General features: G+C 41.8%; 1 long non-coding RNA gene across 5 annotated transcripts in view; it reads left to right on the forward strand.

The window, feature by feature from the left end:
- LOC121596992 overlaps positions 1–26,763 on the forward strand; it is a 110,778-nt gene that overhangs the window by 52,386 nt on the left and 31,629 nt on the right. For 2 of the 5 annotated variants that reach the window (XR_006005358.1, XR_006005354.1), the window contains exons 2-4: positions 1,035–1,258; positions 1,327–1,546; positions 24,580–24,738. This is a non-coding gene — a long non-coding RNA (uncharacterized LOC121596992). Of the gene's footprint in view, positions 1–1,034; positions 1,259–1,326; positions 1,547–24,579; positions 24,739–25,613; positions 25,653–26,763 lie in introns of those variants that run through there. The other 3 variants (XR_006005359.1, XR_006005356.1, XR_006005357.1) reach the window with 3 other exon arrangements.

Below are 26,763 nucleotides of genomic sequence, written 5' to 3' on the forward strand. Positions count from 1 at the left end.
TCGCACGTACGAGCCCGCACGGGCCCGGAGCATGGTTCAAACCGCATTGCACCGTCGTCATCGGTGACGTGGTCATTGGTCATGTTAATATAGATCATGTTTTGATAAAATTACGTAAACGATCCGGCTGGCTGGCTGGCTGGCTGGCTGGCTGGCAGCGAATTAATTATACTTTTATAATTATGCAACCGGATCGGTTAAATCTATTGTGCCGCTTGCTGCTGACCACGTGCGATGCAGACCGCCGCCGTGACACATTGGCTAGGGATGCTATATCGTCGATGCTCGTGCGTTCGCTTCACGTCCGAGCCCGCCGGGCGACGCTTTCTGGCTGTGTCGCGTGTGTCGCGTGTTGGCAAGCTGTTCACACTCCTCGTTGCCGGTTACTGGGCATCCCCGTCCGCCAGTGCTCGGTGCAGAGGGCGTCGGTCGCTTCGCCGAGGAATATTTGTTGAATGCATTGCTGAACCGAACCGGAGCGCGCGTTTCGGTCACCTGTTTGCGTTGCGCTTAAACCAATATCCCCCGCTCGGCCCGTGGAATGGATCGCCGCACTTCGGGGGAGTGATGGCTGGGTCGCACGGAAACGGAAGCTAAATTATGACTTTTGTGTCCTATCGTTGCGACGGAACGTGCGCGAACCGACACATGCTCGAGACTCGAGCATGGATGGGGGCCCATCGTACTGCTGCTTCTCGTCAAGGGTAGCAGCATGCTGTCAAATGTGCTTGCGGATCACAAACAATCTGTACGTACGGTGATTGTATTATGTATTCATGTCACCATTATCATGGATTGAATTTTTGTGATGACGCTCCACCACACACTTTACTTACCACAGTTGTTTGAGTGCGTTTGCAATGGTTCGGGCCTGTGCAGAATCGAGAGGTTCAGTTCAACAGTAAAATCTTCTTACCCTGCTGTTGGTTAAATAACCATTACAAGCTTAGCAAAATAATGCAACAATATCGCACCGAACTTTGAATCGATATTATAATTAAGCTTACTTTTGTGTTTCATTTTCCCTACGCCAGTTGACGAAAAGCTCAATTTCGATGGCACGTTTATTAGAAACCCCGTTTGCCTGCGGTTGTACGGCCGATGTCTGCCGATCCGACCGAGCACGGGCAGAATCGAGGCAAAATGTGCGTTCTCGCTGGGCAGAACGAGGTTCATCACCTGCCCTATTCTTGCACCGAATCGTAGGTGGCGGTCACCAACAGAAAACTTGGACGAGCTTCCGTTCCGGCATGGGTAAGTACGGTAGAACGAGGCGAGACACTCATATCGTTAAAATTTAGTGTTTAATTTTTACGATTATGATAGTATTTCTCGTTCGTACGCTTCCATTTATAGACCTGACGGACGAAAATTTATGAACATCGGCGGCAGCCCTGGTGCTCCCGGAAAGGTGCAGATGATCGGGAACAGAAGGAAGCGCTCCGGAAATGATACCGTCGATTGAGACGGTGAGGCAAAGGCGCACCAGAAAGCACCTCCCCCCCCCCCGCCGCCCCTGATGACGTGCTAGATGATGTGGTCGATGGTAACTATGGCTACATTTTCCTACTTCACATCATCATCATTATCATCATCATCAACATCATGAAGCTCGTGGTTGTAAAATGTCATTATCGCTGGACCGTTGGTAAGGCAACCGGTCTCGGTGTTTGGTGCCCCGGTGCCGATGTGCCAATGTTGCCCTTTTATTCCTTCGATGAGGTGAGCTTCCACCATCAATAACGCCTACGGCCACGCTCGGTGGCCCACCCACAATGCTTCACTTCCTTCCACGGCTCCGGCCAAGTACAGCGGGCCGCCGCCAAGGTTGGCAGGCTTACAGGCAGGCAGTAACATTTAATTTGTGCCAAATTTGATAAAATTTTCGTTTGAGTCATCGTAAACACTTTATCTAATTACACACAAAACTGCACTCTCATTAAACTTCGCAGAACAAGAATCGCAACTTTTAATTGAAAATATTGCCCCCGTAAAAGCCAAACAACCTGAGAACGCTCTTTTCTTTAGCGACTCGGTCGGTCGGGCCCGTGCGCAAAGGTGCTAACACCTCTCCTCGACATCTTGCGCCCGTGCCCGTGCTTCACAAGAAGGAAAAAAGGAAAGTTCTTAATGAAATGTCAATAATTACCGGCCGTAGTGCCGGTTCCAACACGCAAGCGGCGTTGCTTGTGTGTGTGTGCGGTTACATTATGAACGTGCGTGTGTGTGTGGGCTTCTGTGGGCTTTATTTGGAAAATCCATTACCATTAACATTGATGGGATGGATGTTGGTAAAAGTATGAAAACAACTTTTTCATTTCGACTACTACTGTCAGCGTTATTAGCGGCTTTCAAAGTGAAATTCCCAACGACCCATGTACCGTTACTACCACACATGCCCACACATGCTCGAATGTGAAAGTACGGCGCAAAAAGGCAACGAGCTGTGATTTGCCGGTCGAAGTGCTCGCACATGGAGCATGTCCCTTTTTCGGCAAATGGTATGCCAAACTGTCCTCGGCTCTCTTGTCTTGTGATCTTGTAGTTTTGTGTCGTCGTTTCGAGGAAGATCTTTCAATTAATTAGGATATTCTTCGTAAATGTTGCTGCAGCCACTGTTGGAGAAACCCATTTTAAGGTAGGTAGCCTCTGCTACGTGGCTGTGAGTTTTTGCCACGCCGGTTCGTGTTTCTTCTAGTTAAAGTGTGCCTGTCTGGTCCTCCACGTTGGGCTGAATGCATGCTATTTCAATATGCTGGTATTCTGGTAACGCTGTCAAGCTTGAAAGCCCGTCATATTAGGCGTCGGGCAGAATGCGCAGCGTTTACCGTCCCGTGACTTATTCATCGTTTGAATTCCAATATTTATTGTACTTCTTGCCATCGCGCCAGCAAGCCCTAGCGATGATAGGAAAATCCTTCTCGCACGCATTTGTCACCTTCAAACGGAAGGTATGCCCTACAGCGAGGTGGTGACATTGGAAAAACGTGCGAAAGAATCTCTGCTGCTGGTGCTGCTGCTGCTGTCGCGATTCTTCTCGTCGACAACACAACAAAAGCTGTCAGCAAAGGATATTACAAAAATGTCAAAATATATTGAACGTTGTGATGAATTCACTATCCTTCACTGCTGTTCCGCCCCGACAGTGCCCGTTTTTTCGATTCACGAGTTGGGTGGCCGGCGCTCAAGGTCGTCGAGGAAGTAATAAAACGACTGGAGGATAATTTGATGACAGTAAAAGTGTTAGCTGAAAATAGGATGCGTCTACCGTCGACCAAGTGTACGTTGGGGTTGTTCTTTTGTTAGCGGGTATTGGTTGTATTTTTTTTTTTTTTTGGTTCGCCCACCCAGTTCCGTAGACGAGGGTGAGAGATGTCACCTTCATTTGGTTTTATTGCGGCGTCATTTATTTAATTACATCTTTCCCCCACGGGATGTAACTCTGGAGGAATGGCGGTGTGGCATAAATCAACCGACCGTAGCTGTTCGATCGTGTTGGTGGAAAGTTTTGCCGGCCTTCTCAAAGTTGGCCGCTGCGTGGCCAATTAAATCCGATTATCACCAGCAATAAATTCAATTTTCATACTTTACATCTTCACGCGCAATGGACTTACTCCGTTTTCTGTAACGGCGCAGCAAAGCAAGATCATAGAAATAAAGAGAGAAAGAAAGAGAGCAAGAGTATCTTTCCGAAATGAAAAGTTGAAGAATCTACAGTTCAATGTTCATTTAACAACAAACGCTGCAAACCAATGAAGCGTAAAATCGTTTCATTCGACGTGTTTTTGTTACGTTTCTTACTCAGCGAGAGAATCAGTGAAAGCTATGGCGAACACAAATATGGTCACTATTTACCACTGCGGAAATAAGAGACTATTGATTTCAACACATTTTTGTGTAAATGTAGTGGGCCGCTGATATCGGATATCCATCCTTTATAATGGGCAGAAACGATTTGAAAAGCTCGGTACTCGTTGATAGCTCGTGATGATTACCCTTCACTGTCGGTGCGTTATTGAAGGGAAAATGCTTAACCACTCATGTGACCTCATTAAGCCGAAGTTTATTGACACATTTTCTTGTCAATGTTTCTCTCCCCGGTATGGAATGATTCTGCCTGATTTACATTTCAAACAGCGGTTCGAGAAGGGAGGCAAGCCGGCAGCCGTCACTGAACACAATTGACCAGTGCATCAACGCACGGTTTGCTGGTACGCCGTGCAACAGTGATCGTTCAGCCCGAAATGCATCTGTTTGATTGCTTTTTAAAATTCATTAATTAATCATTGCCGTGTGATCGTGGCCATCGTGTGGTGCGGCTAGAGACGGGAGCACTACGATAGGGCGCTGCGGGTAGGATTCATTTCGGAATGGAGCAAATGAATTATTGGCACCGTTTTTCGGTCTGGCCACTAGCCTCTGAATAATGAATGGCGTCGGTCGAACGGTCTGACCGCTGCTCTTTCACACCCGTTTATTGGATTTTCCGATTAATCTTAATGCCTGAGTTATGCCTGCGTGAAAACACGCGCGCCCACACACACACACACACACACACGCACAAACACTGTCTGGGACATCGGTTCAGTGTAATCGAAAGGGATCGCTTTTCTATATCCAGCCGTGTGAGCCAAATCCTGTCAATCGGTTTGGTTTGGCTGGGATTAAGAAAAGAATCAACATTTCGATCGCAATTGCTGTAATAAGCAGTGATTGTGTTGGTTCGTTTTTGCTATTATTACTGTGCTGTACTTGCGGTTGGCCGGAGGGGAAGAATTCAGCCATGTTGACCATGGTTCCACTCATAACACAGTGGTGACGGTTATGCACGTGGCAGTGGAGTGAATAAAAGTTTCCCTTTTACTACTACTGGTTGCTCTCGCTTACTTTCGCACACTTTCCGGTCCTTGTTTGTGTGGTGTAAATTTTTGTGCATCCGCCATGTACAGCGGTTTCGGATATCGATTGCTTCTTCCCCCCCCCCCTCTTTTTGTACCATGTACCACGCGGGTGCAAGCGGAAGAACTCTTGTCTCAGTCCTTTATGGTGCCTTAGAGTTGAAAACTGTCAAGAAGGGGTGATAATAAAGCCGAGCGTAGCAGCAGAAGTACGAGGAGACACACCGAGATTCCCTACCGCACAATGTTAGTGCTGCTCTGTGCCGCACCGAGCCCGGTCCCGTGTGCCGTGGGCTTGGGCAACACACATTTCTTGCTATATCTTTCGTTACATGCCCGCCGCGCTCGACGTGCTACCCGGGGCAGCTGCAGCTTGATCCCCGCTCGCTCACTCTCTCTCTCTCTCTCGCTCCCTGGTGGGCCGTACGGGTGGGTGGAAAAAGGTTCATTTTATTGCCTTTTGCCAGTTTCCCTATTGCCTTATCATCGGCGGGACGGCAAACTCTACTACTCCAGCCCGCTGTGCGGTAGGGTTTTTGTTACGAGTTCATTTTCGCCCCCAAAAAGGGGACGAACAACTTGGCTTAACTTCTCGTTTTTATTTCCAAACCCCGATCTCTGCATTTCGTGCGAGAGCGAGTTTTACCGCTTTGCCAGGGTAAAGACTTTTCCCATTTTACTTTCCTGCGTTTGCTGAACTGATGGCTTTGCAGACTTCAAGTTTTGCGTAGCGCGCACACACACACACATTGCTTTGGGGGCCTGCGGGAAAGTAATGAATGCAAAGGAAGTCTTCACAGTTTGGGTGCCGATGGGATTAGATGCGGGCTGGGTGCGGTGGAAACGTACGATGTGTCGTGACAATGGCAATGGCAACTTTTTCACATAAATGCAGCATTTCAAATGCATGACATTGCTTCTGTTCCGTTTGCTGCCGGGCTCGGGACGGCGGGAAGGTAGCGGTGTACGGTGGTTAACGTCTTAACCGTGGGCTTATATAAAATTTGAATGCACTTTCATACGGTCGAATTCTTTACCTTAAGTTCCTTGGTCACCATCCCTACCCACCAGCAGCATCAGGCGTAACCTGTACTAGATCTTCTGGCAGGATAACGGTTGGCTCTGGAAGGATAAAGCACGACTCGGAGAGTTTGTTTTTCTTCGCTTTTGCAAGGGTTATAAATCGGACAAAGACGAACAACTTACCGAGTTTCAGCCCTTTTTCGGGCGTCCCTCGTTCGTGCTATCATGGGCATACTTTTACCTCGGGTTGCGAGGTGTGTTTTGACAAGAAAATCATTGAAAGATGTACAGAGCTTGAGCTTTTGATTTTGATCTTGAAAAGTGTACCAGCCGAACCACCAGCCGCTTTCGATGCGATGCGTGTAGGAGTGGGAAAATTGCTTTCTCTACCAACAAGCAGCACAGCACAGGTTTCCTTCGCTCGCAGAGTGGTTTACGCTAGCAGCAGCACGAGCGATAATTTCACAATTTTTACAAAAACCTACCTAGCTATTGATTCTTCGCAGGCTTTCTAGCTTTTTGCTGCAATGAACAACGAAAAAAGGCAACGTCAACAAACAGGATCATAACAACATTTATCACATAAAAATGCGTGGCCTTTGCGTTCAAACGCCATCACCGTTTGCCCATCGCAAGCTCAAAGAAGTCTGCCTGCCTTTAAGTCACTTTCATTCTAAAGAAATCGATTGAAGCTGGCTTTATTTATTCATCTGTTTTGATGGTGGTCACCCGGCCCCAGCCTATCGGTTGGCGCGTCTTTTTGCTGCCAAGCAGTTGTGGTTATAAATATTATTTCTTCATAAATTTTGATTCCTGTTTTGCCGCAATGTGCCTCGCGAAAAAAAAAACAAAACAGCTTGCTTCAAGACAAGGGAACCGGCGCGGGAGCTGGTTTAGTCGAAAATTCAATGGGTTGGGGTGCTTTTTGTGTGCTGTCTGCTGTCGACATCCATTCGGGTAATACAAAATTGCGAATACGCGATGGGTATTGGAAGCGCGAATCAATAACCATAAAGATGGGTCGTCGCGTGTTGTTCCACTTTCCATCGACCTCCTCCTGTGCGTATTCACATTTGACTTATGGCAGCCGTCTATGAGCCCCCGGCCAAAGGGTTATGAATTATGGAGTTATAATTTTCCACGTACGTGAAACTGTAAAACGACAGTAGCAGTGGAGTTGAGGTATACATGTCTTGTGCGTGAAAAGGAACTTACCAAACGTAGCTCTACGGTGTTGAGGGTGATGAATTACACTGAGCCGGCGATCGTTTTCCGGGGATCGGTAGATAAAGCAACGAATGTTTAAAATTCGTGCAATAAATACAGCACAGCAAAATATTCATGAGTCACCGCGATATACTGCACACTCTGTATTGTTGTAGTGGTCTACGCCAAGCAAATACTTCCACACTGCCGGAAGGGTGCGTGAGGATCGTTGGGTAATTTCTATTCCACATTTGTCCCAAGTACATTATGAATGTTAAGTTAAGCTACCCCCAAATCATTGTATTTGATGGAAGTGTTCTCAGCCCGCCCGGCAGTCGTAGTGGGACGGGGAGGAAGCAGCGCACCAGAAACCACGCGCTAATCGAGGTCCATCGGAAACTGTTGCAATCGAGCGTCGCACACTAATACCAGCGAACTTCCAGCCGTACAAAAGGCTAATGAGTTTCTCGCCTATCACCTACCGGCCATCTCGGCCAACGACTGTTAGTGGTGGGTAGGAACATTTAGCTTTCATAGCCACTTCCTGAACGGAGCTGCTCATGACAGTACAGGAAGTCATTCATCCCGACCGACGATGTATAATCAAAAGCACTGAAGAAACGAAAGCGCAGGAGCATTCGCAGCACCACTCGATTGTTTATTCCCTTTCAGACAGTGACCGGGACTGATTCATCATCTATCAATGCTGCTGCTTCCGGTTCCGCTTGTTTCATTAGCACACAATTGACGGGGCAATGGAGGAGGTTCTGGCAAGAGTGTGCTGCACATAGCCGAGATCCGTTCCGTAACGGGTTGCTTTCCGCTCCGTTTCAAGTCGGTCCGGTCCATTCCGCAACGATTAATGCAACAGTGCTATACACTTGGACGTGGAATTTGAATTTAACCTTGTGCCATCATTGGTGAATGTGGATATTATCTATTTGAGTAGAAACTTATTCGTGTAGGACACTTGTACAGTGCAACCATTACGAATCCACCAATTCCACTAATGTGGTGCAAAGTTCTCTTTGTTATTATTTAGTACCGAGCATTTAGCACCAAGTTCGCTTGGCTGCAAATAAAACATGAGCACACGAATGTACATTAACTTGTCGGCAGTAAAGCTGCTTCAAAAATGTTTCTTCCGTGGCTTTGCTGTTTGGCAGATTATTCATCCACGAGGTGTGCAAGCCACCCGCGGTCCCAGGTGAGTATAAATGAGGCAACAAAAAAAAAAAAAAACGCAATAAAAATATGCGGTGCCACATAATCAAATCATTTCCAGTTAAACACCTAGCTCATCTAGGCTTCACCGTCCGTGGTGCGGGGCGCAAATGTGCGTGCGAGGTTGGCCTGAAAACAGTGCGAGTTAATGCTGTACGTTTGTCATTCATTTGCTCGCTGAGCGTCACAAATGCCGACAGGTTTAGCGAAAAGCCGACAAGGATACGGTTAATACCGGGCAAAGCTTTAAAACAAATTTAATTCATTTAAAGCTGTGCTGCCTGAGTTTCGCATTCGCTGGGTTGTGCGAAGGAGCTCCTGTTAGGTGTGCCGGTTTGCTGCGAGTTCCTTGTTGCCTTCGCAGCACAAGCTTACGCACACAAACACCGCTACTGTATGTGCCGCGCGCGGAGACGTCATTTGGGCGAAGGAAAGTACGCGACTAGAGTATACGTGCTTTCGACATATTCCAGAACCTGGGCCTGGCAAAGAATGTTTCCTCCCGGTTGTGCCTTTCTCCCCTCTGCCTGGAGTAACGAGCTTCAAAGGGAAAACGCGTGCGAATCTGATCCTTACACTGGCCCGCTCTCTACCTCGAGATACTCTTTTATCCTTCCGCGGAACAAGCGTACTTCCGCCGCGCGGATTGAGTGGTGTTCTGAGAATAGCAGCAGCAGCAGCAGCTAAAGCGGGAAAACCCGGGAGCCCGGTAAGGGTGGAATTGTCGGCTCTGTTGACGCAACAAATTCTACAGGTACACGCCACGGTACGGTTGCTGTTCGGTTAGCGCTTTTTCAAGCTCAAGGGCTCACCAATCCTCGTCGGCCGTAAAAGAGCAGCTGCAGCGGTAGCGGTGGCTCAAGGGGAGGCCCTCGCCAAGTTGAGTCTACTGTTTATAGTAGAATCCTACGGTAAGAAAATGTGACAAATTCATTAGAGTAATTGGCGTGATAGAAGAAACTTGATTTAAATAGGGGAACATATCGCCGCGGCTTGGCGCGCACGGTACACCCGTGCATTGCCGCGCCGATGATATTCCAGACGAGTTATTAAAAGCGGAAACCGACAGCAGCGAGCAGCAAATCAGCACACTCGCAGCAAATGACTTTTATGTGACACACAGAGCGACGATAGAATGGTGGGAATAGCTTTTCTCCAACGGCGCTACCAGACGAATCCGATTTCCACGGTGTTACTGGGCGTTATAACTTCAACTAACTTTTGGCACGGCCCAGCACCAACTGTACTCCCGTCGTCCCTATCACTGGTCGGAGGGCAAAAGGGGAGGACGCCTCCGGGGAAGGGTTTAGTTTGAGAACTCGATAGAGCCGATGCGTCCCGCTTTCCATCGGAGCATTTTGTCCCGCTTTGCTAGCCTCCGTTTCGGTTACGCGGCCACAGTCACACAGGGGTAAGTAACAGCATTTATTACGCTGATTTCATTATGTAAATCTTTAATGCAAACAGCTTTGTGGTTGTTCGCGTTGGCCTGAAATTCTCCCACAGTGCTCTTAAAATAATTTTCATCAGTGGTTTCGGTTGGTTGGCATTTTCTACGCCAGTGTAGCGCCCGAGCGAGTCAGCGGGGCAGGCGCCTTTGCCAAGCGTAAGCATTCGAGTGAAACTAACGCAAATTAAATTAGTCGACTCAATGGTAAATCGTATATACCCTAGCTTTTAATTAATGTTTCATTTTCAGACAACTGTGCGGAATGTAAGATTCATTATGTGATTTATTGCTGATGATGTATGTTTCTTTTGTGACAGATATTAAATTGAACTTTATTTGCAATCCAGAAGTATTATTTAGCAAAGCAACATTTCAAACAAAATAACAAAGCGATAATAGCTGTGTTAAGAAGAAAAATTTATCATTTACTAATAGCTAACAAATGCTTTAAATTCTTTATGAACGACTGTCTCTGCTGCAAAACTTAACATACTCACAACCATCCCAACCACATATGCGTACCAAAGTAATAGCAGATCTTTTGTCGTAACCGCTTTATTTACGAATGTTCTGTGCTCGTATTGCCAAGCGGGTTGGGTTTTGTTGTTGTAATAATACTCATAGATACCTGACTCAAACACAGCTTGGACGTAAAACAAAAAGAGCTCTCGAAGATGCATTTTTACGAGCCAACACAAAGGATACTCAATAAATTTAGTTTTCGCAAAACGGAAATTTTCGATTCTATGGCGAATGTGATGATCAGCGGCATATGCATGTTTGTCAATTATTGATTTAGAACGCATCATTATGGTCTGTTGCTCGTTATCGCGTGCCGATTGCATACGACAAGCGAAATTTGTGTCAGGATTTGATCCATTTGGAAATGTTTTGAAGTTGAAGAACTTTGCATCGTTATTGTCCGGAAACAGACATTGCTCATTGATTTCATCAAGTGTGTTTATCTCAGAATCATACCGCACATATGACATAAACGATATTATCAATGACTGATAGGACGAAACGAGAACTATACCCATCAAACAGAACAAGGTGATTATTCGGTTTTCGAACGTTCCACCGTAAGCTCTCGATGGACCTGCAAGGCACATCATGATCAGCTCAAGAACGATCTCCATGAAACGCCGTCTTCCAAGAAGCTTTCCGAACAACGATATGCTAATCGCCATTGTTAGAACTAGGACCAAGTAGGTGATCCATACATATAGATCGAAAGGATCGAAAAGTATCGAAACGATTGGCTTAGGCTTAGCCCGAGGGACAACCACTGCTAAGAAGGTAGTTCCGAACGAGGGTACTATCCATGTAAATATCATATTTTTTACGTTCATTAACGGCATAACATCCATAAGCTCATAAGAATATTTATCTGTTAGAATGACAGTCGCATTTCTCTTGTTAGCGATCAGCTCTAAAAAATATTCATCAAACGTCATTACAGTGCTTATATAATCCTCACAGTACATTACTATTTGGTAGCCGTATAGATCACGCATCTCATCTGGAACTGTGATGTTGTGGAGATCGATCGTAGTTCTTTGATGAGAATATCTATTCCAACGATAGATTTGTAGTGTGTGGTCCAAGTCATAAACTACGTGGTATCCCCTTCGTATAGCTTGTGTTATGGTAAAATTAGGCTCGTTTTGAACCATATCGAACATCCATTTGGGGTAGAAGTAAATAAACTTTACACTTTGCTCAAACCACAACGCAGTCTGAAATAAAATATGGTAGAACATTAGAAGCATTTAGGTTTCTCTCGTTTCTACAAAACCTTGTTCTACGTTCTTACATTCAAATCATCTATTCTATCGATAATGTATAGGTTGCAACTATGAAAATAAGCTTCACCAAACACAAAAATTGGATACGTGGACACTGTTTTTGTGTATGTCGGCTCACTGATGATTTGCGGTAGAATTGCCTGAGCAAGGTTTTGATTACTAAGCGGTAGTATCATCAGGTGAGGGTATTTTTCTGCGGGACATAGTTGTCGATGCACTTCGAGCACTGCGTTAACATGCAAAGTGACATTCATATCCGTTGCAGCATCCATCAAAATGTACAATTCCACTTTCACAAAAACTAGAACAATCATATTCACAGCGAAAATCAACGGAAACATATGTAATCCCAACATGTCTTTATACTTCTGGCGATTTTGTGATTATATGGGAGTTTTTTGTATTTTCCGTATGGTGTAGACACCCCTTTAGTATCAATCGTTAATGTATCCGTTGTATTAACTTTTTATCGTTCCTTCCCTAGCCAATTAGAATGCTTTTAAAGAAATGATTTGATAAATTCCTGATGTAATGTTAGAGCATGAACCATATAATCTGCTTCATCAATCTATTTTAAAAATTAGTTGAATGAAAAGCTTAGTGATTAGTGAATTGGAATTCAAATCGATCTTATAAAGACGCATGGATCTCTTAGGACTATGGATCTCTTAAGAATTATTGAATTTGAAAGGACTAGATAATTATATATTTATAAGAGTCATTCTGATTCATGAAACCAAATAAGTATTACCTATTTCTACACAAAACAGTTAATGAAAACAAAACATTAGCTTTAATAGAGGAAAACATAAAGAAATGACGTAAGCGAAATACAATATGTTACATACATTGATTTATGTTTTTAAGCAACAGGAAGATTCATTTTGTCTATCAAAAGAGAGTTTCTAGCACAATCACACTATATCTTAAGTAAAGTAAATAGGAAAATTATGCATTACTTTGGTGCCTTGAACCACGACAAAATAACTTTGATTGAACATGATACTTCATCGTTGGGTCAGTTGCCCTTTATTTTCTTTATGCACTATTGATTCCATGACAAAGCATAGTATGCTTAGCAACATTCCACCTATATATGCAATCCACAACAAAAGCAGATCTTCTATGTTAACAAGTTGATCTATGAATTTCATCTGTTCATATAGCAAGCTTGGTCTCGTTTTGTTGTTGTAATAGTATTCATAGATACCTGACTCAACCACTGCTTGAATGTAAAACAAGAAAAGCTCGCGGAGATGTGGATCTACTGATAAGCAAAAAGGATACTCGAAAAATCTCTTTTTTGCTATTCGGAGGTTTTCTATTACATAATGTAAGTAATCATCCTTGGCATATGCATGCCGGTCGTCGACAAGGGTCGCTCCCATCAGAAAAGTTTGCAGTTCGTTGTCACGTACCGTCACAATACTGCATACCAAGTTCAAACGAGGATAATTACCGTATGAATGTGTATTAAAGTTGAAGAATTTAGCATCACTATTATCCTGAAACAAACACCGCTCGTACATCTCTTCCAGCGTGTTTATCTCAGGACCATAACGCACAAATGACATAAACGATATTACCAATGATTGGTACGACGAAACGAGAACTATACCCATCAAACAAAACAGGGTGATTATTCGGTTTTCGAACGCTCCACCATAGGCTCTCGATGGACCAGCAAGGCACATCATGATCAGCTCAAGTACGATCTCCATGAAATGACGTCTTCCAAGAAACTTACCAAACATCGATATGGTAAAGGCCATTGTCAGAACTAGTATCAAGTAGGTGATCCACACATATAGATCGAAAGGATCGAAAAGTATCGAAACGATTGGCTTAGGCTTGGCTCTAGGAACAATTATAGCAGTGAAAGTAGTTCCGAAAGCAGGTATTATCCAACTGTATATCATATTATGTATGGTTACTACTGGCATTATATCTATAGTTTTCGAAAAATCATCTGTTACAATGGCAGTCGCATTGATCTTGCTTGCAACCTGCTCTATAAAATATTTCTCGAACGTCATCACCAAACTTATATAATCCATGGAATACATTGTCATTTGATAGCCGTGCAGATCTCGCATCTCATCTGGAACAACAATGTTGTGACGATCGAGTGCTATTGTTTGATTTGAATATCTATTCCAACGATAGATCTCCACAGTGTGGTCCGGCCCATACACTACCTCGAAGCCTTTTTTGAGCTCCTGCACGATGGATATGTTCTTCTCATTTTGAATCCATTTTGGGTAGAAAAGAATAACTTTGATGCTGGAATCAAAAGGATATAGGATCTGAAACGAAATGTGACCATATTGACAGAATTGGTTGATGTATTGCAAGAGACAGGCTATTACTTCCAAATCCTCCAAACTATCGATGACGATAATGTTGCAACTGTAATAAAAGTTGTAATAAGAACCATATAGTGCAAAATCAGCTCCACCACCAGTGAAAGTCTTTGTGCACACAGAACCACTCATGAAAGTTGGTAGAATTGCTTCACTGGGGACATCATTGCTCAAATGATAAACAAATAGGTGGTGATATTTGTTGTCGGGACAAAGCTGTCGATGCAGCTCGAACAATGTTTGTGCGTAGACTCTACCATCAATTGTAGGTATGGGATTCAAAGAACACAAAATGACAGGGACAGCAACTAGTACCATCAAATGTATAACAAGCACATAAGACATGCTTCTGACATGTGGCAGCAGTATAGAGGATAAAGAGACTGAAGTAATACAATACGCATTTGTGTCGATACCTGTCCATAATCAAAGCCAGCGCAAGCGCATGAAAATGCAACGAAGATAAATATAAGTTGATTATAGATGCGCTATCGAAATTTAAATTGAACTTTACAGAAGTTTCAATTAAAGTTTATCTACTTCTTGATCTTTGCAATTTTCAGGAAGGTGCTAGGTCAATTTATAAACATTTTATGAGGTTATTAATGCCAGTATAAGCCGGTCTCGTGGTACAGTCGTCAACTCGTACGACTTAACAACATGTTCAAGCCCGAAATGGACCATATGCCACCATACGTAGGACTGACTATCTTGCTATGGGGGAAATCAATAAGTCATGGAAAGCCAAGCCCACAAGTGGTACAGAAAGCTACAGTACAGCTAGAAAAAAAGTTGTCTGCAGAATACCATAAACACATTCAAATTACCAAACCAAACAAATACTTGAATAATTTATTGATATGCAAAGAAACCCTTAAACATTTTATTTACAAAAATTTCGACAATAAAGCATAACATGCTCACCAAAGTTCCTACAACAAATGCATACCACAGTAAGAACAGGTCTTCTACCTTCACCACTTGTTCTACAAATGTCTTGTGTTTATATTGCCAATTGGGCTTCGTTTGGTTGTTGTAATAGTATTCATAGATGCCTGACTCAAACACTGCTTGAATGTAGAACAAGAAAAGCTCCCTGAGATGAGGTTGAATAGAAAAACCCATCAAATATTCAAGAAATTTTGTTTCAGCAAAGCGGTAGTTTTCTAAGCTGTGCCTAATGAAACTTTCTTTGGAATAGGAATTGTTTTCCTCTTCTAGGTTTGACAATATCATTAGCGTTTGTATTTCGTTGTTCTGTGCAAATATCAGAGTACACTCAGAATCCGCTCTGGGCAGGGATCCATTTGGAAAGGTTTTGAAATTGTAAAACTTGGCATGCCGATCATCTGGAAATAGACAATGATCATGTATCTGTTTCAATGTATTTATCTCAGGACCATATCGCGCACATGACATAAACGATATTATCAATGATTGGTACGACGAGATCAAAACTATACCGATCAGACAGAACAAGGTGATTATTCGGTTTTCAAACGTTCCACCATAGGCTCTCGATGGACCAGCAAGACACATCATGATCAGCTCAAGAACGATCTCCATGAAATGACGTCTTCCAAGAAACTTGCCAAACATCGATATGGTAATCGCCATTGTTAGAACGAGCATCAAGTAGGTAATCCATACATACAGATCGAATGGATCGATCAGAATTGAAATGATTGGCTTAGGCTTAGCCCTAGGCACCTTAACAGCCTTGTAAGTGGTGCCAAAAGCAGGTATTATCCAACTGTATACCATATTCTGCATATTAATTATTGGCAACACTTCTATGCCTCGTGAAATATCACTTGTTTGAATGGCAGTGGCATTTCGCTTGCTAGCGATCTGCTCTAAAAAATATTTTTCAAACTGTGGCACTCTGAGTAAAAAGTCCTCACAGTACATTTTTATCTTATAGCCATGCAGATCATGCTGCTCATCCGGAATAGCAATGTTTTGTGGATCGAGTGCAATTTTCTGGTCCGAAAACAAATTCGTACGATAGATCTCCACAGTGTTGTCCAGACCATACACTACCTCGTAGCCTTTGTTCAGTGCTCGCACAATGGATATGTTTTTTTCGTTTTGAATCCATTTTGGGTAGAATAAAATAAGTTTTACGCTGAGTTGTAACAAAGATACAATCTGAAACGAAATGTTATAGAATAAATGAAATGCACTGACACATTCAGGGAAAGTATAAACCAATCCCTACATTCAAATCCTCCAAACTATCAATGAAGATAATGTTGCAGCTGTGGAAGTAGTTATCGTATGTAATATGTAGCTTTGAATAATGAGTTTTGACAATCTTTGTGTACACGAAATCGCTCATGATAAATGTCAGAATAGATTCACTACGAGCGTCATTACTCGTTTGATACACAACCAGGTCGTGATATTTATCGACGGGACAAAGTTGTCTATGCAGCTCGAATAATGTGTGTACGTAGACTCTACTATCAACTGAAGGTATGGGATTCAAAGAACACAAAATGACAGGGAAAGCAACTAGTACCATCAAACGTATAACAAGTACGAAAGACATGCTTTTGGCATGTGGCAACAGTACAAAGGATAAGGACACTGAAATGGTACAATATGCGTCGCATCGTGGAGATGTAGCCTGGTGACAGCTTGCAATGAAATTAATATGATATGGAAGTCATTGCAATATTGATATCCGGGTGTATAATCTAGATCTACATGAAAATGAAATTCAATGCAAGTGAATTTTGGACCCATTATGTTTTACTTCTTGCGGCGGAGGAACGGAACTACGAAATGCAGGAATGGAGTTTTAAAATGTATGGAATTTGTGCTGTAATTTTATGCTTTCACTTCTTTTTCTTCTTTGCTGTGACAGGTCATTACATTCCGCGTATGAAATGTGATCTTTCTTCCTCAATTTGTTTATGATCGGCAGCTTAGACCATATATCCTTATTTTTAGTTTGTCCTGCTTTGTCTCTTTGCAGTTGTGAACCTGTATGTGCTCGCTTTTTTATTTTTATTTTTAGAGAGATTTTCTACTTTTACTTTCACAATCATTGTTATTGAGCTTCTAAATTATTTTAAAAGTATCGTTTTTGTCGCTTACATACCCCTCCGATAAGCAGGTACTTCGTCTTTGTTGCTTTGGTTCTCAATCCAATTCTTGCAGCTTCACGTTTGAATTGGTTGTACGCCTCACCGTCGTCGTGTCAATGATATCGATATCATTTGCGAAGGCAATAAATTGTAGAGATCGGTAAAATATCGTGCCGTGGATGTCGTTGTCGCGCTTCGAATGATACCTTCTAGGTCGATGTTGAAGTGCAGACAGGAGATTCCGTCTGCTTGTCTCTGACTTTTGTGAGATTCAAGTGATTTCGACATCAAGTTTGATACTCTCATTTTTCACTGTACTCCCTTGAAGGTGGCCTGATGTTCCATAGCTCGTATGGGCGGCATTGAGGACTGTGATAGCACAAAAATCGTGCATTCCAGTATGTTAACCTTCTTGTAGACTGGGTGAATGACACCCATCTTCCACTTCTCCGGTAGTTCTTCATGCTCCCTGATTCTCACGATCAGCTGATGTATTTCGACGGTAAGCGTCTTTGGCCCCATCTTGAAGACCTCGGCCTCCAGCCCATTGCTGCCAGCGGATATACTGCTCTTAAGCTGCTTGATGGCGCTGGAAACTTTATTCAAAGATGTATCGGGTACAGATGCTGTGGTGGTTGCCTTCTGCCACATGCCTTCTGCATTTCCTGTATTTTATCCATTCAGGAGTCCTTCGAAGTAACGCTTCTACCTTCCGATTACCTCCCGCTCGTCAGTCAGTAGATTTACTTCCGCAACTCGGAAAACCCGACCTTTTGCCTCTTTCGATATCTTGTAAAAGCAGCAGGTGTCCCGCGACGGGGAAAGTTGCTCCAGCAGCTGTTCTTCTGATCCCTCAAACCGCGTATCATGGCCTGGAAGAGCAGGGTTTCGCATTTCATGCCCTAGTATGCGAGTGCGCGCTGTATTCTTCTCGGACAGCGCTGCACTTATTCCTTACGCTCTCCACGTGGTACCCTGGAGAACTTTAGTTTAGCAGCAGTGCTCGTTCCACCATACGCCAGACTTCTCCCTTCGTAGACGCAGAAAGCGGCGATGATGTTGTCGATCGGAAGCACTCCCCAACCGCTGTCGTCTTCCCTGCCACCAAAATTACACATTTCAACCGGCCCAGGTTGAGCATTGGGGTGGACTGACTCCGTTGTTTGTTAACCAAGAAGAGTTGTTTGTTTCTGACACGACACGACTAGAACTAGCAAAAGGTCCGAGTTGACATTTGCGTCACTGTATGTTTCGACTACGATAATATCCGAGAAATTTCTTCCTATTTAAAATATAAATATCCGAGAAGTGCCTTCCGTCAAACAAAACACGGCCTTGTCAACCAAACACGGAATTTGAGCTGAAGCGAGGTGCATGCTGAAAGAAGGTGTTGCGAATGTTCATGTGCTTTTATCAACACCATCGATATCAACGACACAAGTAATCATGAGCAAAGTTAAATTCAACTAAAAGCATATTCATTTCCTTATACATGAACGCAAACAGAACATCTAAACTCTCTTTCAAACGCAGCTATAACTGCAGACTTGTCATAGCTAGTGCATCCGTGAGCTCGTTCATCTATTGGTTTCTGTTGTATAGAAGAACGATGATCAAACGGTATATACATCTGTTTGGGAGTGGTTTTGTTCTGCCTTGTATGGTATTCGTTCAAATGTGTTTGTGTTCATTAGAATCGCTTCCTCTGATTGAGCCATCATTTTACACACAATCACTGCTTGATCTGCATCGACAGCTATGTCCCTCAGATAAATACCCTCACCTTATGATAGTACAGCTTAGTAACCAAGACCTTGTTCAGGCAGTTATACCGCAAATCATCAGCGAGCCGACATACACAAAAACAGTGTCTATATTACCAGTTTTTCTCACAAAAGAAACTAAAGATTACAGCTGCAACCTTTACATGATCGATGCAACAGAAGATGTTGATGTAAGAACGCATAAAATACTTTCCAAACATAAAAAATATTATATTTTATTTTGAACGGTTTATTATTTCAGACTGTGTCGTGGTTTGAGGAAAGTGTAAAGTTTATTTACTTCTACCCCAAATGGTTATTCGACATGGCTCAAAATGAGGCCAATCTAACCATAATACAAGCTCTACGAAAGGGATACCACGTAGTTTATGACTTGAACCACACACTACAAATCTATCGTTGGAATAGATATTCTCATCAAAGAACTACGATCGATCCCCACAACATCACAGTACCGGATGAGATGCGTGATCTGCATGGTTATAAGATAGCAATGTACACTCTCCATGAAATAAGTGAAGTAATGACGTTTGATGAATATTTTTTAGAGCTGATCGCAAACAAGAGAAATGCGACTGCCACGCAAACAGACGAATATGCCGACGACCGTACTGATGTTATCCCACTAATTAGCGTGCGAAATATGATATATCCATGGATAGTACCCTCGTTCGGAATTACCTTCATAGCAGTAGTTGTCCCTCGGGCTAAGCCTAAGCCAATCGTTTCTATATTGATCGATCCTTTCGATCTATATGTATGGATAATGTACTTGGTGCTCGTTCTAACAATGGCCATTACTATATCGTTGTTCGGAAAGCTTCTTGGAAGACGGCGTTTCATGGAGATCGTTCTTGAGCTGATCATGATGTGCCTTGCAGGTCCATCGAGAGCTTACGGTGGAGCGTTCGAAAACCGAATAATCACCTTGTTCTGTCTGATGGGTATAGTTCTCGTTTCGTCCTATCAATCATTGGTGATATCGTTTATGTCATATGTGCGTTATGGTCCTGAGATAAACACGCTGGAGGAGATACATGAACGTTGTTTATTTCAGGATGATAGCGATGCAAAACTTTTCAACTTCAAAACATTTCCAGATGAGATGTATTCTGGATCAAATGCTGCTTGTCTAATAGAAACGGCACGAGACAATGAGCAACAGACCATTATCATGGGCTCAAATACTATTAAAGACAAACAAGCAAATGCCACAGAACGTTACATTCGCCACCGAATCGAAAATTTCCGTTTTGCGAAAACTAAATTTTTGGAGTATCCTTTATGTTGGCTGGTGAAAATGCATCTTCGAGAGCTCTTTTTGTTTTACGTTCAAGCTGTGTTTGAGTCAGGTATCTATGAGTACTATTACAACAATAAATCCCAACCCACTTGGCAGTATGAGCACAGAACATTCGTAAATCAAGCGGTTACGACGGAAGATCTGCTATTACTTTGGTATGCATATGTGGTTGGGATGGTTGTGAGCATGTTAAGTTTTGGAGCCGAAACAGTGATTCATATATCAAGCAGTAATTAATTACCACCTTTTTTTGCTCATGATTCTACAGATAACCGAGTGTTAACATGCAGAAGAATTAAACTATCTAAAAGATAATTATTTACCCTTTACCTCAAGGATTGTTCTCTGAAAATATATTTAAAATGATGAAATGGTCGTACACGTTCTCCGATTATGCTCTATTCACATATGATAACAAATAGCTGTGTTTCTGACCGGTTTCATAAATTTGTACCAACGTGTAGATGTTGTGCATAACGCACCGCATCTCTATAATAAAATTCTAGCAAAGGCCAAGGTGCCTAGATAAACTACAGGTGGGTTCTTAGCTCTGATTTTGCTAGCCATGATGGATGGACATATCTATAGAAATTGGCAGAGAGAAAGTAAGGGTTGCTTAGAACTTTGTATGAGTTGATAAGGGATTGAGGAACTGTGCAGGTTGTTTCAAAATCAGACAATGGGGCCCTTGACGATTCTAGTCAGTTTTATGTATGGAGTTTGACAGTTGGAGGCTGAAATCATGTGAACACTCCTTACAAAACCACACACATAACTAGCCTGCAATTTTTAGTCTAGATTATTCTAGCCTCAAAGCTAGAATTAGATTCGAGTACCTGCTCGAAAAATGGCAAAAAAGTTGTGTTTACATTTATACCAAGGTGCTTTAAAGAGAACTGCTGATGGAATCCAGAATCAAAGTGTATCTAGTCCAGGTGGTCCCATAGCATGTTTTTTTTATAAACAAATCTGAACATCACTTTTTGACAGGATGGATGAAAATTTTTGTTCAAACAAGCTTTCTGGAGGCTTGACGAATACGCAAAACACTCTTAAAATCTTCATTCAGAAACAAAAGCGATAAAAATCAGCCCTCTGAATTCATACACATTGGTCGATAACATAACATACATAAGCCCACCTGTATATTGTACCCACTTAGATAGCTGCTCGAAAACTGCTGTACAATGCAAATAGCTGACAGGCTGAAACTTCAGCCAACGAACTTAAAACGGAAGGGGCCCCAATATGTGAAAATATGAGGTGTTCGACTTAAGGTTGGCTGCCCCTGTATATAGAACGCGTATGTTCCGACAACATTTCTACAAATACTGCAACAGATAACATTTGTTATGGTGTAAAGGGTCTGGCCGGCCTACACAGGCTTTTGAGATTTGTTAAGCACCACGAAGTCGGAGAATCATGTCTTGCTTAGCGCGACTGTCTATACGAGGCATGAACGCAGGAAATCAGGTATGTTTTTAAGTCTTCCGAGTTGACGGTAACACTGCGGTACCCCCCAATGCAAGAAAAAATAAGGATCACATCATTTCCATTACCGGTAATTACATGTCGGGATCAATTCGTTAACCGCTATGGTGTCAGGATCATTTCATGAACCGATAAGGGGTTAGGATCATTTCCAGGGCCAGGTTGACTAATTCTAACGCCGATATAGAATTGGAATCAGTTTCGTGACTAGAGTGAGTTCTTTAAAAATCCAATATCAACATGGATTCAGGATTAGTGCTATGAACGGTTTTAATTCTGAATCATTTTCTCTTAAAGCATGTCTTGGAATTTAAAAATGACACGGAATTTTCTTATTTAAAAAAAATCCGTTGCTTGTGTAAGGTAAAACATACCAATGAAATTATCTTGCACACACCTGTAGCCGGACCAAATTTACTAGTGCATTTAAAATGCATCACTTAATAAATAACATTAATTTGTTCATGTATTATAAACAGTGACAGTATGTAACGTTGTTTTAACATGCAGACATAGCCATCATACATGGTTTAATAAATATACGCACTCATGCTATCAAAAGCATTAATATCAAGAACGCAAGCATTCATCAGGAAAGTTTAATTCAACTAAAAGCATATTCATTTCCTTATACATGAACGCAAACAGAACATCTAAACTCTCTTTCAAACGCAGCTATAACTGCAGACTTGTCATAGCTAGGGGATCCGTGAGCTCGTTCATCTATTGGTTTCTGTTGTATAGAAGAACGATGATCAACCGGTGTATTTTTCGGATGGGGTGTGGTGTTCTACTGCCTTGTATGGTATACGTTCAAATGTGTTTGTGTTCATTAGAATCTCTTCCTCTGATTGAGCCATCATTTTACACACAATCACTGCTTGAGCTGCATCGACAGCTATGTCCTGCAGAAAAATATCGTCACCTTACGATACTACCGCTTAGTAACCAAGACCTTGCTCATGCAGTTCTACCGCAAATCATCAGTGAGCCGACATACTTAAAGACAGTGTCCATGTTTCCAATCTATTCAATCGAAACTTATGTTCATAGTTGCAACCTTTACATTGTCGATAATATTGAAGATTTTGATGTAAGAACGTAAGACAAGGATTCATCGAAACGAGAGAAAACCAAATGCTGATTATGTTCTTTCATATGTTATTTCAGACTGTGTCATGGTTTGACGAAAGTGTAAAGTTTATTTACTTCTACCCAAAATGGATGTACGATATGGTTCAAAACGAGGCAAATCTTACCATAACACAAGCTCTACGAAAGGGATACCACTTAGTTTATGGCTTGGACCACACACTACAAATCTATCGTTGGAACAGATACTCTCATCAAAGAACTACGATCGATCCCCACAACATCACCGTACCAGATGAGCTGCGTGATCTGCACGGCTACAACATAACAATGTACATTCTGAATGATGTCAGCAGAGTGATGACGTTTGATGCATATTTTTTAGAGCTGATCGCTAACAAGAGAAATGCGACCGCTGTTGAAACAGACGAGTATTCTAGTGAGCTCATTGATGTTATGCCGATATCGAACGTACACAATGTAAAATTTCCGTGGATAGTACCCTCGTTCGGTACTACCTTCTTAGCAGTAGTTGTCCCTCGGACTAGGCCCAAGCCAATTGTTTCGATTCTTTTCGATCCTTTCGATCTGTATGTATGGATCACCTACTTGGTGCTAGTTCTAACAATGGCCATTACCATATCGTTGTTCGGAAAGCTTCTTGGAAAACGTCATTTCATGGAGATCGTACTTGAGCTGATCATGATATGTCTTGCAGGTCCATCACGAGCTTACGGTGGAGCGTTTGAAAACCGAATAATCACCTTGTTCTGTCTGATGGGTATAGTTCTCGTTTCGTCCTATCAATCATTGATAATATCGTTCATGTCATATGTGCGTTATGGTCCTGAGATAAACACGCTTGATGAAATTTACGAGCGGTGTCTGTTTCCGGACAGCAAATATGCAAAATTTTTCAATCTACCGACTTTTCCAAATGGATCACATCCTGGATCCGATGTTGCTTGTCGTGTAGAAACGGCACGTGACAATGAAATACAGACTGTAACGATTGATGCGAATTTCCTAGTTGACAAACATGCATATGCCACTGAACAATACCTGCATCACAGAATCAAGAATTTCCGTTTTGCGAAAACTAAATTTTTTGAGTATCCTTTGTGTTGGTACGTTACAATGCATCTTCGAGAGCTCTTTTTGTTTTACGTTCAAGCTGTATTTGAGTCGGGTATCTATGAATATTATTACAACAACAAATCCCAACCCAGTTGGCAGTATGAGCACACAACATTCGTGAATCAAGTTGTTACGACGGAAGATTTGCTATTACTTTGGTACGCATATGTGGTTGGAATGGTTGTGAGCATGTTAAGTTTTGCAGCAGAAACAGTAATTCATAAAGAAAGTTTTGATTGATGACATCTTTTAATGGGCATTAATCTTCAGATTTTCAGAAGATTGACAAAAATTAACCTGTATTGTATTGTAATGGTTTTTCTTTAAAAATATCTTGAAAATAATAAAATTTTCGTTTCCAGTTTCATATTCAGCTACTCTAACACATGAGTACAAAGTATTCTTTAATTAGATTCAGAAGAAAGGAAGAAAGGAAACAAAAAAAAAACATAATCAACCGATAAAAATAATAAAATCGTAACTACGTGTACGTTTTGTGTGCAACGTATATGGATATCATTATTTTGTTCATCTAGTTAACAAAAAAATACTGTAATTAAGATGTAAACAAAACTAGTATGTCTCTCTCTCTCTCTCTCTCTCTCTCTCTCTCTCTCTCTCTCTCTCTCCCTTTCTTTCTGCCAGGTCAGTTTCTATTCTTCATTTATTAACGCTGTCTATCATTTCTTTCTCTTTTTCTTTCAGTTTAATTCAGTTTCTTTTAAAATCGATCAATCGCTTCATTTTCCGTTATTCGCTGTATATCATTTCTCTCCTAATTGTTTACATTGTATTATTCGGAAACGATCCTGATCGATTGTACTATACAACAGTAGTGCTATAGTACCACAGCAGTAGTTGAAGGTATGTATGACCGTTTTTAGTCAACATCACTAGTTTTAATATGGTAGCTCTTTTTTCATTCAGTTTTATACAATAGCTATTTATTTAATAATTTTAAATAACACAATTCATCGATTCGCTCTATTGCACAGTGCTTATTGTAACATGTTTTAGTTGCTCTTATTTTCTGTTTTTTTGAAACAATTCATATTCTCTATGAACTACTATTTCCACCATAAAGCTTATAATGCTAATAAACATTCCGGCTGTATATCCAAACCACAACAACAGCAAATCGTCTAGTTTAACAACTTCATCTACAAATTTACTTTGTTCATATTTCCAATAAGTTTTCGTTTTGTTGTGGTAATAATATTTTGAAACAATTCATATTCTCTATGAAGTACTATTTCTACAATAAAGCTCATAATGCTAATAAACATTCCGGCTGTATATGCAAACCACAACAACAGCAAATCGTCTATTTTAACAACTTCATCTATAAATTTTCTTTGTTCATACTTCCAATCGGTTTTCGTTTTGTTGTTGTAATAGTATTCATAGATGCCAGATTGAACCACAGCTTGAATGTAAAACTCAAACAGCTCTCGGAGATGTGGCATGACTCCAATGCAAAATGGGTACTGGAAAAATGTTGTTTTCGCTAATCGAAAGTTTTGTATATGATGATGTATGTAATCTTCCCTGGCATATGCATGACGGTCATTTATAAGGTTTGCCATCATCAAAAAAGTTTGCACTTCGTTGTCACGTCCCGTGAGAACTATGCACCCTAAATCTAAGCCGGGATGTGATCCATTTGGGAATGTGCTAAAGTTATAAAATTTAGAATATTTATTATCTGGAAACATACAATGATCTTGTATCTCTTGCAGCGTGTTTATCTCAGCACCATAACGCACATATGACATAAACGATATTATCAATGATTGGTACGACGAGATCAAAACTATACCGATCAGACAGAACAAGGTGATTATTCGGTTTTCAAACGCTCCACCATAAGCTCTCGATGGACCAGCAAGACATATCATGATCAGCTCAAATACGATCTCCATGAAATGACGTCTCCCAAGAATCTTTCCGAACAACGATATAGTAATGGCCATCGTTAGAACAAGCACCAAGTAGGTGATCCATACATATAGATCAAAAGGATCGGTCAGTATCGAAACGATTGGCTTGGGCTTTGCTCGAGGAACATGGACAGCCTCAAAAACGGTTCCAAAAGCAGGTATCATAAAAGAGGCGGTCATGCTTTGAGTGTTAACAAATAGCATTATATTCACATTTCCGGAAGATTCGTCTGTTTGGATGGCAGTGGCATTTCTTTTGTTAGCTACTTGTTCTAAAAAGTACTTTTCAAAAGTCAACACTTTGCTTGCAAATTCCAGTGTGTACATAATTAGCTTGTGACCGTGAAGATCGCGTAGCTCATCCGGTATAACAATGTTGTGAGGATCTATAACTATAGTTTGATTAGAATACTTGTTCGTATGAAATATTTCCATCGTGTTGTTTAAGTCGTATACTATTTTATATCCTCTTCCTATGGTTTGCACGATGGATGCATTGACGATGGATGCATTCTTCTGCATTGTGTCATGTAGCCATTTTGGATAGAATAAAATAATCTGCACACTGTTTTCCAATGATAACGCAAGCTATAGGATATAGAAATGAAACAATATTTTTTTGTGAACGTAGTTTCGTTTTACGGGCGATGATGGAATAACTCATACTTCGAAATGGATCCAACTATCGATGGCGATAAAGTTGCAGCTGTGAAAGTAGTTTTTGTACGTATCAAAGTATGACACATTAGTTCTAACTGTTTTCATGTACGTTAAATCACTCATAATGTGTGATAGAATTTGGTCTCCTAAAGCTTCATTGCTCAGCTGAAAAACCACGAGATTGTGATACTTATCGACGGGACATACTTGCCGATGAAGCTCGCGGAATAAGTGTACGGCAAATGTTCTATCTACTATAGGGATGGGATGCAATGCAGACAAACAATCT

The sequence above is a fragment of the Anopheles merus genome, chromosome 3R (assembly GCF_017562075.2).
Source record: "Anopheles merus strain MAF chromosome 3R, AmerM5.1, whole genome shotgun sequence".
NCBI lineage: Eukaryota > Metazoa > Arthropoda > Insecta > Diptera > Culicidae > Anopheles > Anopheles merus.